At 41.3% G+C, this 16675-nt stretch overlaps 1 long non-coding RNA gene across 1 annotated transcript; it reads right to left on the bottom strand.

The window, feature by feature from the left end:
- Positions 1–12395: 12395 nt before the first annotated feature.
- Positions 12396–16457, bottom strand: LOC149751678 (uncharacterized). Its single transcript, XR_016397891.1, has 2 exons — positions 16226–16457; positions 12396–15948 (listed from the first exon to the last, which is right to left on the bottom strand). It is a non-coding gene; the product is annotated as an uncharacterized LOC149751678 (long non-coding RNA).
- Positions 16458–16675: the final 218 nt, after the last annotated feature.

The raw sequence follows: 16675 nt of genomic DNA on the forward strand, positions 1-16675 counted from the left end.
GCCTTATGCCTACCCGCACCCTAGGACCGTCGCGGCGGCCCGCCGGGAACGGGGCGGGGGTCGTGACAGAGGTGGTATCAGAGCAAAGGTTAAGAAGAGTCCTGTCAGAGCAATAGGGTGAGTCAGGATTAAGTATAGGATTATACTATGGAGCGTAGGATTTTTCTGTATGTTATTTTATGAGTCATTTACAATTCAGTAAAATATATTATGACTCAGTGTGTAACGACCGTCCTTTCTTTTTGACTCTTTTAGAGACATATAAAGAATACTTTCAAGGAAAATGGAGCCAGATATAGCATTGGATGCGGGTTCCGCACATGTCGAGCCCCAAAGAGAAAAATCTTCTCCTGCTGATAGACGGAGGGTTGATGATCAAGGAGAGGTAGGAAGTAGAGATGCATTGATGGAACAGTTACTGGCGGAGAATCAGGCTCTGAGGGAGCAGATTGCTCGGGGGAAATCTCCTGCCCCGTCAGTAGTATCCATCCCACCTCCTGTAGTTGTGCCAAGAAGTTTGGCCAGGCGGGCTCTAGATGATGAGGGGATTACTGTACAGAAATTTCTGAGGCTCAGAACCTCGAAGTTTAAGGGGATAGTATAAAAGCAAAGTATGTGTATCCTACCTGTGTGGTAGAAATAGAAGGTAAAATACTTGCAATTTATTTGATTTCCAATACCACACCGAGCAGAATATGAAGAGCAAATACACTCACCCCTTTGAGTAATCAGGTAATTTACTCTTTTAAATTCGAGGACGAATTTTATATAAGGGGGGGAGGATGTAATAACCCCAAAATATTTTTTTTATATAAAAAGGATAGAATAGTCATTTAAAATTGATATGAGGGGTAAAATTGGAAGGAATGAAAAGATAATGGCATAGTTGTAGATGCGTTGAAGTGGTAAGGGTAAAATTGGAAAGGAATCAAAAGTTAATGGCATAACAGTAGATATGTTGAAGTGTTAGGGGCAAAATGGGAATTTAATAATATTAAACAAAGGATGAATAGTGTTTTGATGTGACTTAATTGGAGGGTTTGCTGTGGCTTTGGAATGAAACCGAGAGACAGAGAGGGGGGGTTCTCAGATGGCAACAGAGAGGAAAAAAAAGAAGGAGAGGAAAGGAAAGGAAGAAAGGAAGAGGAGGAAGAAGAAGAAAAAAGAAAATGAAGGAGATCCCGGTTGCGCTTCCAGCAGAAGGGAAAAACATAGATCTCCTTCTCCTCTATGCAAGGACCTCGATTTTCAAAAAGAAAAAGGTAAATATCCGTCCCTATCTAGTCTTTTGATGACATTAGGCTATACAAAGGGTAGATATAGTCTAGAGGAGTCGGATAAGGGTTGTAGAGGCGGTTAAAAGAGGAAGAATCGGATTTTGACAAATTTTTCCGGCACTACGGAAAAACTGTGCCGAAGTCCCAACTTCGGTGAATTCTTTAGGGGGTCAAACGGCCTCCGATGATGATGCATGTTATCTCTTTGGAATCCTCTATGAGTGTAGAATGTTAGGTAAAAATTTCATCAAATTTGGAGTCTGAAAAGTGGATCAAACCCGGGATGAAGTAACCGGCTGTCGGTCCGGGTTACTGTTCATCCGGGTGGAAAATAGGGGATTTCATGCTATAATAGGGTATTAAGCCTAGATCAAGCTAAAAGGGACCTTGTACTCATGCAAGGGAGTCCCTAATACACATAAATGGTGAGTTAATTAATTAAAAAGAAAAAGAAGAAAGAAAAGAAAAGATTTAGGGAACGGGGGAGTTGAATCAATTAAATTTCTCTATGTTATAATTGGCACGTAGATTATGACCCTTGATACAGGACTAAATGTATTATAAATGCATGTCACAGTTGGGCAAGAAGCTAGGGAACAAGAGGAAGAAGTTCCCCACTGCCTGCTGTAGATTTTTGGAGGCGTATCAGGGCCGTGCCGGATTGACAGGTGAGTGGGAGTCATGTACTTTGCACCATGAGCATTCTTAATTCATTTTCATGAATGTCGCCAAGTGTGAATTGATTCCACTTGTGCATATTGACTGATATTGTAGTAGATTCCTCTATAATCTTGATTCTCCATGCTTGATTATTCTGTACATGCATTTGAGGGAACATTGAGAGGAATTACGAGGGGTTGATGAGTAATCAAATTGATTCCGAATTGTGAAATGATTTCTTTTGTAAATTGATTTCATTTCCTCTATTTCAAAGATTTGTAGAGCCTTTTTAGTGGTATATTGAGTTGTATTGCACTTCCTTGACCCTCACTCCTAACCCTGATGTTAGTTTATGATTGGGTCGGAGTCGAGTGAGTGGTAGTCTTGATCATACTCCTTTTTAGTAGAGTATTGGGAGGGTGCATTATGGCATTTATGCATGGCTTGGCAGTATCTACAGGACACCTATAGTCGATGGGGGTTGAACATCGGCCTTTGTGCACATAGTAGCCTTCTGGGTGGGCGGAGCCCAGTCCCTTCCTAGGGGGGACACGGCCCTAGGCGTAGGATCGGCCGGTCCTACGACTTATATTCTGCTTGCCGCCGGGCATAGTAAGACCCCGCGAGGTGCAGTATGGCTTTCCGCGGATGTAGAATTCCCGCGAGGTGCCGTTTAGTATGTAGATGTGAGATGGATTTCTGTTCTGGATACTGGCCAGCATTTACATGATCAGTATGGTGTCTTATCCTGCATATGCATGTGACAGTAGGGAGTTGTTGCTGGTTCGCCTGGGGCGTAAAACCCACCTCCCGATAGCTGTCTAGTGATGATTTCAGCATATTGACACCTGATTTGTATGTTCCAGCATTATGATCTGTTGAGCATATTCATGAGTAGCATATATGTTTACTTGATTATTCCATATATGCTTCAGATGAGTTGATATTGATTGTGGTGATATTGATGATTTACTCCATATTCTCTATGTTGAGATCATGTTCATCTTGTTATTGATCTTGAGATTTCATCTCGAGCCATGATTATATTCTGTCTCATGTGCATAGTACTCTCTACTCCACTCACTGAGTATTTATATACTCACTCCCCAGTTTGGTGTTTTTGATTGCAGGGCAGGTATTGTATAGAGAGGAGCAGGGTTAGAGATTGCCTGCTAGCTGTGCCGCTCCATAGTATAGTATAGTATAGTATAGTATAATGTAGATAGAGGTTTATTCCCTTTTGGTGTATTATAAACCTTCTGTTGTATTTAGTGTATAGTTACAGTCATAGATCCTGTTGTGGATATGGGTTTGACCATGGATAGAATGGGAACCAGATTTTTATACAGTTGAGTTATATGCCTGTGATGATGTATTGATATATATTGTCCAGGTTCGTTATGTGACAGGTTATGTGATTGCTGCTCTGACAGGTAGCGTTTTGTATGTAATGAGATAATCCTGACAGGTCACCATAGGAAAGGTGATCATTTTGTGCATGCATCATGCCAAAATTTTCAGAATTTATTGATGATTAATAGGTAGTAGGGTTCTACGTGGTGGCTGGTGGCCTTATGCCTACCCGCACCCTAGGACCGTCGCGGCGGCCCGCCGGGAACGGGGCGGGGGTCGTGACAGAGGTGGTATCAGAGCAAAGGTTAAGAAGAGTCCTGTCAGAGCAATAGGGTGAGTCAGGATTAAGTATAGGATTATACTATGGAGCGTAGGATTTTTCTGTATGTTATTTTATGAGTCATTTACAATTCAGTAAAATATATTATGACTCAGTGTGTAACGACCGTCCTTTCTTTTTGACTCTTTTAGAGACATATAAAGAATACTTTCAAGGAAAATGGAGCCAGATATAGCATTGGATGCGGGTTCCGCACATGTCGAGCCCCAAAGAGAAAAATCTTCTCCTGCTGATAGACGGAGGGTTGATGATCAAGGAGAGGTAGGAAGTAGAGATGCATTGATGGAACAGTTACTGGCGGAGAATCAGGCTCTGAGGGAGCAGATTGCTCGGGGGAAATCTCCTGCCCCGTCAGTAGTATCCATCCCACCTCCTGTAGTTGTGCCAAGAAGTTTGGCCAGGCGGGCTCTAGATGATGAGGGGATTACTGTACAGGAATTTCTGAGGCTCAGAACCTCGGAGTTTAAGGGGATAGTATAAAAGCAAAGTATGTGTATCCTACCTGTGTGGTAGAAATAGAAGGTAAAATACTTGCAATTTATTTGATTTCCAATACCACACCGAGCAGAATATGAAGAGCAAATACACTCACCCCTTTGAGTAATCAGGTAATTTACTCTTTTAAATTCGAGGACGAATTTTATATAAGGGGGGGAGGATGTAATAACCCCAAAATATTTTTTTTATATAAAAAAGGATAGAATAGTCATTTAAAATTGATATGAGGGGTAAAATTGGAAGGAATGAAAAGATAATGGCATAGTTGTAGATGCGTTGAAGTGGTAAGAGTAAAATTGGAAAGGAATCAAAAGTTAATGGCATAACAGTAGATATGTTGAAGTGTTAGGGGCAAAATGGGAATTTAATAATATTAAACAAAGGATGAATAGTGTTTTGATGTGACTTAATTGGAGGGTTTGCTGTGGCTTTGGAATGAAACCAAGAGACAGAGAGGGGGGGTTCTCAGATGGCAACAGAGAGGAAAAAAAAGAAGGAGAGGAAAGGAAAGGAAGAAAGGAAGAGGAAGAAGAAGAAGAAAAAAGAAAATGAAGGAGATCCCGGTTGCGCTTCCAGCAGAAGGGAAAAACGTAGATCTCCTTCTCCTCTATGCAAGGACCTCGATTTTCAAAAAGAAAAAGATAAATATCCGTCCCTATCTAGTCTTTTGATGACATTAGGCTATACAAAGGGTAGATATAGTCTAGAGGGGTCGGATAAGGGTTGTAGAGGCGGTTAAAAGAGGAAGAATCGGATTTTGACAAATTTTTCCGGCACTACGGAAAAACTGTGCCGAAGTCCCAACTTCGGCGAATTCTTTAGGGGGTCAAACGGCCTCCGATGATGATGCATGTTATCTCTTTGGAATCCTCTATGAGTGTAGAATGTTAGGTAAAAATTTCATCAAATTTGGAGTCTGAAAAGTGGATCAAACCCGGGATGAAGTAACCGGCTGTCGGTCCGGGTTATTGTTCATTCGGGTGGAAAATAGGGGATTTCATGCTATAATAGGGTATTAAGCCTAGATCAAGCTAAAAGGGACCTTGTACTCATGCAAGGGAGTCCCTAATACACATAAATGGTGAGTTAATTAATTAAAAAGAAAAAGAAGAAAGAAAAGAAAAGATTTAGGGAACGGGGGAGTTGAATCAATTAAATTTCTCTATGTTATAATTGGCACGTAGATTATGACCCTTGATACAGGACTAAATGTATTATAAATGCATGTCACAGTTGGGCAAGAAGCTAGGGAACAAGAGGAAGAAGTTCCCCACTGCCTGCTGTAGATTTTTGGAGGCGTATCAGGGCCGTGCCGGATTGACAGGTGAGTGGGAGTCATGTACTTTGCACCATGAGCATTCTTAATTCATTTTCATGAATGTCGCCAAGTGTGAATTGATTCCACTTGTGCATATTGACTGATATTGTAGTAGATTCCTCTATAATCTTGATTCTCCATGCTTGATTATTCTGTACATGCATTTGAGGGAACATTGAGAGGAATTACGAGGGGTTGATGAGTAATCAAATTGATTCCGAATTGTGAAATGATTTCTTTTGTAAATTGATTTCATTTCCTCTATTTCAAAGATTTGTAGAGCCTTTTTAGTGGTATATTGAGTTGTATTGCACTTCCTTGACCCTCACTCCTAACCCTGATGTTAGTTTATGATTGGGTCGGAGTCGAGTGAGTGGTAGTCTTGATCATACTCCTTTTTAATAAAGTATTGGGAGGGTGCATTATGGCATTTATGCATGGCTTGGCAGTATCTACAGGACACCTATAGTCGATGGGGGTTGAACATCGGCCTTTGTGCACATAGTAGCCTTCTGGGTGGGCGGAGCCCAGTCCCTTCCTAGGGGGGACACGGCCCTAGGCGTAGGATCGGCCGGTCCTACGACTTATATTCTGCTTGCCGCCGGGCATAGTAAGACCCCGCGAGGTGCAGTATGGCTTTCCGCGGATGTAGAATTCCCGCGAGGTGCCGTTTAGTATGTAGATGTGAGATGGATTTCTGTTCTGGATACTGGCCAGCATTTACATGATCAGTATGGTGTCTTATCCTGCATATGCATGTGACAGTAGGGAGTTGTTGCTGGTTCGCCTGGGGCGTAAAACCCACCTCCCGACAGCTGTCTAGCATTTACATTATCGATATGGTGTCTTATCCTGCATATGCATGTGACAGTAGGGAGTTGTTGCTGGTTCGCCTGGGGCGTAAAACCCACCTCCCGACAGCTGGCCAGCATTTACATGATCAGTGTGGTATCTTATCCTGCATATGCATGTGACAGTGGGGAGTTGTTGCTGGTTCGCCTGGGGCTTAAAACCCACCTCCCGACAGCTGTCTAGTGATGATTTACATATTGGTGTGGTGTCATATTCGATATATGCATATGGCAGTAGGGAGTTGTTGCTGGTTCGCCTGGGGCGTAAAACCCACCTCCCGATAGCTGTCTAGTGATGATTTCAGCATATTGACACCTGATTTGTATGTTCCAGCATTATGATCTGTTGAGCATATTCATGAGTAGCATATATGTTTACTTGATTATTCCATATATGCTTCAGATGAGTTGATATTGATTGTGGTGATATTGATGATTTACTCCATATTCTCTATGTTGAGATCATGTTCATCTTGTTATTGATCTTGAGATTTCATCTCGAGCCATGATTATATTCTGTCTCATGTGCATAGTACTCTCTACTCCACTCACTGAGTATTTATATACTCACTCCCCAGTTTGGTGTTTTTGATTGCAGGGCAGGTATTGTATAGAGAGGAGCAGGGTTAGAGATTGCCTGCTAGCTGTGCCGCTCCATAGTATAGTATAGTATAGTATAGTATAATGTAGATAGAGGTTTATTCCCTTTTGGTGTATTATAAACCTTCTGTTGTATTTAGTGTATAGTTACAGTCATAGATCCTGTTGTGGATATGGGTTTGACCATGGATAGAATGGGAACCAGATTTTTATACAGTTGAGTTATATGCCTGTGATGATGTATTGATATATATTGTCCAGGTTCGTTATGTGACATGTTATGTGATTGCTGCTCTGACAGGTAGCGTTTTGTATGTAATGAGATAATCCTGACAGGTCACCATAGGAAAGGTGATCATTTTGTGCATGCATCATGCCAAAATTTTCAGAATTTATTGATGATTAATAGGTAGTAGGGTTCTACGTGGTGGCTGGTGGCCTTATGCCTACCCGCACCCTAGGACCGTCGCGGCGGCCCGCCGGGAACGGGGCGGGGGTCGTGACAGACCCCGAGTCGGCTGCCCCTTGATCCAGCAATCCGACCCCGAGTCGGCAATCTCTGACAACAACAGACTGTTCCCCTGAGGCACGCCGCGGCCCCCTGCTCCACTACTCCCTGCAACGGCCGTATCCGGCGCTGTTCCACGATCCCCTGTAACAGCCGTACAAAGCGGAGCTCCACTACGCCCTGCCATAGCCGTACCCAGCGCTGCCCCACGACGCCCTGTAACGACCATGTCAGTGGCAACCCCATCGCGCCACACGATGACCAATCCCCAAAAAAACCCCCCAGCCTGGTATATATGCGGCTGGGGGGGAAGGGGGAGGGTAAGCAAGATTTTCCAGAGTATCATCTTACCTGCTACCTCTCCTTCTCCTTCGATCTTCCCTAACTTGATCGTCGGAGGGCCCCCACTACCCCGGTGGTGGTGCGAGGCTTGCTTGCATGTTTCCCGGCGGAAGGCGGAGCACAACCGAAGCAATTCCAAGGAAACCCCGTTCACACCACTGTGCCAATCGTTCTTGGTTTGAACCCCCAGCAACAAATACGACCCTCGCGCCTCCCATTGGGCTTCTGCTTCACGGTTTGGATCGACAAAATCACAATTCATGAGTTTACTATGATAAAATTATTTATCACTAAAATCCGTATAATCTCTTGCATGCTTCCTCTCTAAGAAAATGACGTGGCTTTGAATTATTCGGCGAATGGCGTTACGGCGCATCTCTTTTTTCAGTAACTTTGGTATCCCGCACGCCTCGGGGATAGCGTTGATGTAATCATGTAAATGCTACGTCGGCCGCCGATTCCATTCCACACACATTATTTCATTCCGCCGATTCCATTCCGCACGCATTATTTCATTCCGCCGATTCCATTTGGCACTGAAACCATGCTTGTAGTTGGTCAGTTTGCAACTCCAATTATTGCAATTGAAATTGCAAGCAATATGGTTTAAAATTTGTAGTTGTCAACTTTTGTAGACTGAGCTTTTGGTCAAAATTTCGAGTTTCCTCAAAGTCAACTTCAATGGATCTATCTTGGACGGAAGTATGAGGGGCGGTGCAGATTTTATTATTCAGAATCCGTCTGTCAGAGTCGTGGCTATATGAGTAGTCAACTTTTCAACATATCAGTTTCGGGTGCAGAGTTAAGAGCCGCTTGGGCGGGCCTTCATCACGCCCGATGTGTTTTACAGGCCAGTTCTATCGTCCTGGGGGGGACTCAGTCACGGTCATCAGCTGGATCCGAGGAGGTCCAAGGGGCAACGGTAGCGTCCATCCTTTGCTCCGAGATATTTGGGCAATGATGAGGGATGGAGGAGCTTTCCAGGCCAAGCATGTCTTCCGTGAAGCTAATCGGGCCGCAAACTAGATGGCTGCTTATGTAGCCAGTCACTTGAGTCGTACCCTGTGGGCTGGAGATGGGAAATTGCTCCTGCCACTCTGAGGTATTTTATTTTTTTATTTTATTGGGTGCATTCACACTCGCATGGTATGATCCACCTGTGTCTTAGCAAAAGAAAAAAAAAAAGCTTTTGGAAGTAAATCTTTCTAAAGTAGAGCTTTTATAAAAAGTTGTTTGCGGTTTGGTAACTATATTTTTAAAGTGCTGTAGCACTTTAACATGTGTTTAGTAAACAAACTGAAAAAATACTTTTGGTATCACAAAATGACCATAAAGGACATTACATAGTATTATACAACAAAGCATAATAAAATATAATATATATTAACACATAAATATATGACATAGTATAATATTACTATAATGCAATATAATATTATTATAATATAGTAATATAATATTGTATACTATAGCATAATAATTTAATATAATATTAAATTATTTAATATAACATATCAATGTATTATGATATAATATAATATAATATTATATTTATAGCATAATACAATAACAAAAGTATAAACTATTATAATTATTAATATAAATTAATTTCTCATAATATAATATTATTAAATTATTTAACATAACATATTAATGTATTATGATATAATGTAATATAATATTATATTTATTGTATAATGTAATAATAAAGGTACAAAATATTATAATTATTAGTGTAAATTAATTTTTCACCTTTTTGTAGATTTGCAAAATTATAAAGGGACATTGTGTGTAATTGTTATATTTTATCACAGATATTTTGGTTAAAAAAACAGCTTTCCAACGGGGCCTAAAAGTATTTTTCCGAAAAGCTTTAAAATGAAGATTCTTCCAAAAAGTTGTTTTTAGCTTTCTAGAAAAGATAAAATAGCTTTCCGAAATTTTTATCAATCACCATATTTCATCTAAAAGTGCTTTTTGGTCATCCAAAAGCTCTTCTAAATGGGGCCTAAATAGTGCATGCATCACAAAAATAGTGAGGCTTTTTTCGTGCAAAATTTCAATACACAGAGGTTAGCTTATTGCATGATGAGGTGGACGAACATTTGAGAAGCGCCACACTAATTATCCAGGCCGATTCTAAATATAGGTCGCGTAGTTTGAATATTTCTCCCCTCTAGTGATAAGTGGTTGCAGTCGATCAAATGTTCCTTTTCTCATGATAAATCCGCAGTTTTTGTTGATGAAAAGCCTGCAGATGGTTAAATGCAAGAAGGGACTTGGCCAAGGAGAACCCTTTTCACCACTTATTTGTAACATCATGTGGTTGATGCTTTGGCCAGGATGATTAAGTTGGAAATTAGGAATGGCTTGCTGGGAGCTGCTGGTGATGAATTTTCTTTCGACAGCATTAATTCTCCAATATGCTGATGACACATTGCTGCAATGAGAATCAAAATTCAGAATTTGAAGGAATTGTTTTTTCTGTTTGAAGCTTTACATGGGCTATCAATTAAATTTTCCTAATACAAGCCAGTTTATGTCGGAGGAGCCGGACAGAAAAAAAAATCGAGCTGATATTCTGTCTAACAATCGATGTTATTAAATTTCTTCTATTGCCCTTAAAGCATCATCTAAGAAGTCTCGTTGGCTCGCTCTCATTGAGACAATTGAGAGGGGATGGAAGGTTGGAAAGTGGTACATCAATTCTAGCTAAAGCATTACTTTCTAGCTTGCCTTCTTATTTCCACTCATTATGTCTGGCCCTAACGTGGGCTGTCGAGAGAATTAGTATTCAAAAAGGATTTTTGTAAAAAGGAGAAACGCAATGCTCTTGGAGGATTTTGTCGAGTGGGTTGGAAAGCATTTTGTTTATCCAAACTGTGAGGTGGATTAGGTGTTTTGGAGCTTCTTGATTTTAATCGAGAACTATTGGGAAGATGGTGGTCGAAACCGCTTGATGGTAGAGATTAGGGCTGAGAGTGGGCTTGGGCCGGCCCAAGGCATATCCAGCCGAGTCGAATTTGGATGAATTGGGCTGCATGCTGGGTCCGAAGCGAAGCGAGTCGGATCAGGTTTGGGCTTAAAAGTAGGGCCTATAGACGTTTTGGGTTAGGATCGGATGCATGCTCACCTTGGCCTAGCCCAGCCCGACCCTAAGGCTGGACCAGGCCCAAAAATAGAGCCCAAAATCCACGCCACAACTAGCCCGAGGCCCGATCCTTGCGTAGCTTAATTGACTTGGCCGAACCAATTTGGTTGGCCGGGTAATTAGATTTGATTAGGTCTAGTTTGGGCATGGCGACTTGACGAGGTCCTTCAGCAACTGCCTCGTCTGACCCCTAACTCCCCTCTCATGGGATCCTCATGCAGGGCCTCTGTCGGAAAAGCCTTCTCGACGACATGCTCAACAAAGGCTCCATTCCTGACGCTCCTTAATAGCCTTTGCCGTAAGAAGAGGCTCCCCAACAAACTCAATATAGAAAATGGACAACTTGGGTCGGCCCTGCCTCATGGCCCAAACGAATCGGCCCAAGTAAGATTCAGGCCTGGGCTGGGGTCTGGTTTGGGCTAACATTTTTAAAAAATCGGGCGTACGCCCAACAGAGGCCCGAAACAAATTTGGGTCAGGCTCATGTAGAGGCATGGCCAGGATTGGCCCATCCCGGTTCCAGTCCCAAATTCAAGATTATATTTGGCATGAGAATTTTGTTTAGAAGAGAATTGTTCTCTCGCTGTATTATTCTAGAAGGAATATGTTAGATATTCGCTATCATCTTCCTCAGGCCTCCTTATGGTCTGATGTTTTTGTTTTTTCGGTACACTGGCCTGATGTTTTTGGCTAGAGTTAGTTCCTTGACTTTATTGAAATTCAAGTCAGGGTTAGTCCATTAATCCTAGTCAAGTTTAAACTAGCGTTAGTTCTCCGACTTGAGTCAAATGCAGATTAGTCCTCCAAATAGAGTCAAATCGAGTTTGACATCCACATCTTTGAATTCAAGTTTGACCTCCACATCATTCAACTAGGGAAGCTCAAATAAAATAGACCTTCACATCACTACACCTGATAAGTCCAACCTCCATGTTGTTAAACTGGGCAAGTTAAATTCAAATTGACCTCCATATTATTAAACTGAAAAACCTGACATCACTGCACTTGATGAGTTCTTGTTGCAATTGTGCACCTTCGCCTTCTCCATATATCAAGCATACATTATAATTATTTTTATTTATTTATTTATTTTTGTTGGTATAAAGTAGAGTATAGTCCTGATATTTAGGGATAATTAAAGTCTCTCAATTGGATATGTCCTGATATTTAGGGATAATTAACATTGAATTCTTGAATTTATGGAATGCCATGATCCATACAAATTTGACGGCAAATTATCTTGTTAATGCATCCTTTCTCTCTCCAAAAGAACCCTCTTTTCAAGGAGAAAATTTATAATCTCACACTTATTTCACATTCTAATTCTTCCAAAACATGTTTTAGCAATCTGATAGCCATCAATTAATAGACAGAAAACAGTTGCAAGCTCAAAATTAACGGACGCCAGCTATCAATTGGTAAACTATTGGCTTGTTGCATGTTTCAAAAGAGATTAGAGACGAAGGAACGGAGATAAGAGATGCTATGGCATCGGCATAATGTAAATCTTGTTGAATCATTGAATTCCAATGAACAAAAAAGTTCTCCCACTTTTTAGCTAGCAGGAGGAGAAATTTACAAATGTTAGTTAAAATCCGAAGAACAGATTTTTTTTTAACACTAGAGATCACCTGCCTGGAAGAAAAACAAAATAAAAATGCGATCCTTTTTAAAGATACGGCTCGAGACAGCAGGGTTTTACAATTGACAGTCCCATCGCGCAGATCTCACACGCCAGTTGCATCCAAACCAATCAAGTTGTGCTACAACAAATTGCTGGTCTTGAAAATAATGAAATCTAGGAAGTTAAAGCTCAAGAAAATCCCAAAAAAGCATAGTAAAAGGTCACACAGTGGTCATAAGAATGCTGCTGAAACGGAAGAACAACAACCCAAAAGTTTCAAGTGATGAGACAATGTATGACAACTAATTGAAAACAAATGCATCGAAGGCAAATTAATCATGGGTGGAGTGCAAGAAAATGATGTATAATACTAAGTTATATTTCACATAGAAAAGGTAAACATGGGCCAAAATTAAGATGATCTGAATCAAGACAGTGGAATCTGATTGAGTTTTGCTGCATAAGATGCTATTTGGCATAATTAACATTTGCGACATGTGAAACAACATGAATCACATAAAAAGGTGACAGTGCCCACTTGATTAGCAGTAAATATGGATGGAAAAGAGATGTGGAGCTTATGAGAATCATAAGGTTAATGTAAGATGAACCCAAGGAAAGTAGCTATCGAGCAAAAGGCTCAAAGTGCTTCTCAAAGGGTCAAAGAGTCTTGTTTCATGGCTGTTATCAACCAAAGCTTATATATATACATATATCTCAAGAAAAAAGAAAAAAAGCATCCAGGAAAATGGTAAGATACAGCAGGCAACCGGTGTCACTAAACATGCCATACTAAAAGTGTAATGTTAACTCACCAAAAGTCTAACAGTACTCTGCATGTTCTTAATCGAGACATGGGACATTTCTTTTGTGACATTTCATGTTGTCTTATTGAAATGAAGGTGACTTTGGTCGCTTTTCTCTCAAAAAAGGATCCAGAAATTGGGAGTGTAAGACAGAAACATGCAGGACAAATTGTCAAAAATATCAAGAAGCGCTGGGATTGAGAAATTGGGCTGAACTCAAAATAGCTGGCTTAATAGAACTGTAATTCAGTTTTAAGATGTTCTAAAAATTACAAAAATACCACCAACAAGTAATGACGCCTTTAGTTTTGAATTAATTTAGTTTCTATGTTGAGTTGGAATATATCTGCTACTTGGCTTCAGTCGGTAGCTTCATAGTACTGGTGTGCCTTAAATTGAGTAGGAAAATAAAGTCCTGTAGAGCGAGCCTATGTAGGACAATAAAGTATTAAATTGTTTTCCTTGTAAGAATAGGAATAGAATGGGAGCTGGTTCTTGGATTATAAAAGGTCCCCAAGCTGTGAAATGATGGACATCAATTATGGATCGATAAAATATTATTTCTTTTGCTTTATCTCTTGCGAGTCAAAAGAAGAGATCTAAGAGCTTTGAGGGAATCCAAGTTCCTTTCATTTGGATTCATGGATCAAGCAAAGAGATGATGATCTCTTTGTTTTTGTTCCATTCATTTTGACTCATGGATCAAGCAAGGAGATGATGATCTCTTTGTATTTTTTCAAGAGGACAGTGATCCTTTTCCACTACTCCGGTGCTTGTGCTGCGTCAGGTGACATTAGAGTAGCGCTCTTCCTCTGCCTGATGGCTTCCAAAAATAAGAATAGCAGCGACTTTCGACAAGAAACATGGATATCATTCCAGCTAATCAGTATGTGACGCGGGACACGATTAACACATCCATTGAGATGATTTAAAGATCACTTCAACAAGTGATTGATGGGTCAAATCAACTTCATCTGCAGACTTATGTATGCCCTATGACCAATGATGCTGCTCACGACTGGGTGGATCACGATCAGGGGCATACGCAAAATCACCAAATTCAATCCTATAAAGATGATTTTAACGACGAAGAGATTGATGAACTTATTTTTCAAGGAGATGCTACACAAGGAAAAATGCGAGACCGAGAGTATGGTTTACCCTACCGGTATGTACTAGCCCATATCGAGCATATACCATACCATACTGGTACCGAGTCTCGGTACGTTGAACCAACCCTCATACCAGGCATATGAACACTATACCAGTATGATACCGGCATGGGATCCAGTACTGAGATGGTGAACCGTGATTGAGACTATCACATGAATATTGATAATCCTGCTTTCAATAGAGAGACAAATATTGAAGATTTGCTTGATTGGCTTGCTGAAGTTGAGAGACTCTATATATATATGGAGATTCCTAAGTCGAAGAACTTGAAACTTGTTGCCTACAAATTGAAGCATAGAGCTTCAGTGTGGGAATGGCTATAATTGGAGCGTATTTGGCAACTAAAAGCCCCTAAGGTACAATTTTTACCAATTGACTATGATCAATTATTTCAATAATATCACAATTGCAAGCAAGGGAACTATAGCATGAAAACTTATGCAAAGGAATTCTTTCATTTGGCTTCGTGTAATGATTTAATTGAGACCAAGTCACAGCCAGTTGCTAAATTTATAGGTGAATTGGAGTCTATCATCCATGATAGGATCTCTATTCAGCCTATCTGGACAGTCAACTAGGTAATCAGGGCCGTAACTAGAGTAGAGGTGCAGCTAGAATGGCAATAAAACCAATCAGCAAGTAAAGTTATTGCAACAGAATCTTCGCGTGAGATGCCACAAATTCAGAGTCTTCATATCGCGTCAAATTATTCTGCAGTCAAACGGCAGGATTTTGCGCTAAAAAAATCCTCTTTTGAAATACACACACACACACACACACACACATATATATATATATATATATATATATATGTAAACCGTGTCAGAGATTAATAAACTTTAGTAGAGTTATACAAAAGTTGATTAAGAGGTCTGAAGAAAGAGGAACCTGATATTAACTCCACCGTTGATGTAGTCGGAGACATTTGCCTTGACCCAGCGCTCCGCGGCCTTGACGCTCGTCGCCAGCACTGCGAGCATGTCGTTGGGGATGCCAACCATCACCTCGAGCCCGCTCTTCCTGAGGGCATTCATACTCCCTTCCTCCGCGTCAAACAGCTTCACCTTCTGGAACCCATTCTCCCTGAGCATCCGCACCACCACGGAAGGCGGCAGCGGGTGGCTCGTCTGCATCCCCCAGTTGGCACCGATCCCACTCACGGCGACCACCAGGCACAGCCAAGAAATCACCCCCAGGACCGGCGAAACCCACCATCCCCTACCCGTCGCCATAGCCCTGGAATCCGCTTGCTGGTTCGCAGAGACTCGGGTGCAGATCGCCTCTAGATCCACCTCGTACGCTGCAGACGCCTTGCAATGGCTGTCGACTCCAAGGAAAAAGTTGGGCGCTGATAAAAGTCTCGACAACTACCAACAAATCTTGGTCCAAGAGACCCCCTCAAAGCAACCTCGAGCAAGAGTCACAACCACACCACTAATCGCAGGCCCTGGATGCGAAAAAACAATGAAATGAAAGACAGCAGTCAACTTTTTTTAAAAAAAAAAAACCCGGACGCATTCTAGTAAACCAGAAAGAAAGAAAGAAAAAAAAAAAAGATGAAGAATAAGCTGCAAGAAGCGAGATGCCAAAAAAAATAAAAAATAAACTCAAGAAGCTGATTCAAGAAGGCTCGGGAAAAAGGAGCTCTTTGAGATTCCAGAAGACACACTAAAAAAAAATGATAAGGGGCTCATCAAGACAGGGTTGGCGACATGGTTTCTAACCTCCAGCCTATCTCTGAGGCGGCGGTAGTGGCGATGGTGGAAAAGAGTTGCATAAAGATGCAGATGAGAGAGAGAGAGAAAGAAAGAGGGACGGAGGAGATCGGCCTTACGCACCAGTGCTGTCCTCGGAGACGCAGACAAATGGAGTGAGAGAGAGAGAGAGAAAGAGAGAGAGAGAATGCAATATTGGAAAAGATTCGCGACCACACCGACCAACCCGAGCCGCTTGTACTGCTGCAACAGGGGCCGGATTAGGCCCCGAGAAAAAAAAAAGGTGCTGTACGGTAACAGCGCCTTGCAACGGGTGGCTGCATCCCTGAGTCCCACCTACGCTGGCCTTTCTTCTTTTTTTTTCTTTGTTTATTTTATTATTTTTTTTTTTTGCTACGAACACGCTGGCTTCTTTTTTTTTTTTTTTTTTTTTTTTTGCTAATACGAATGGATCATACC

This window comes from Phoenix dactylifera, chromosome 11 (assembly GCF_051530095.1).
Source record: "Phoenix dactylifera cultivar Ajwa chromosome 11, Ajwa_hap1_PhDact_Kaust_v1.1, whole genome shotgun sequence".
Classification (NCBI taxonomy): Eukaryota; Viridiplantae; Streptophyta; class Magnoliopsida; order Arecales; family Arecaceae; genus Phoenix; species Phoenix dactylifera.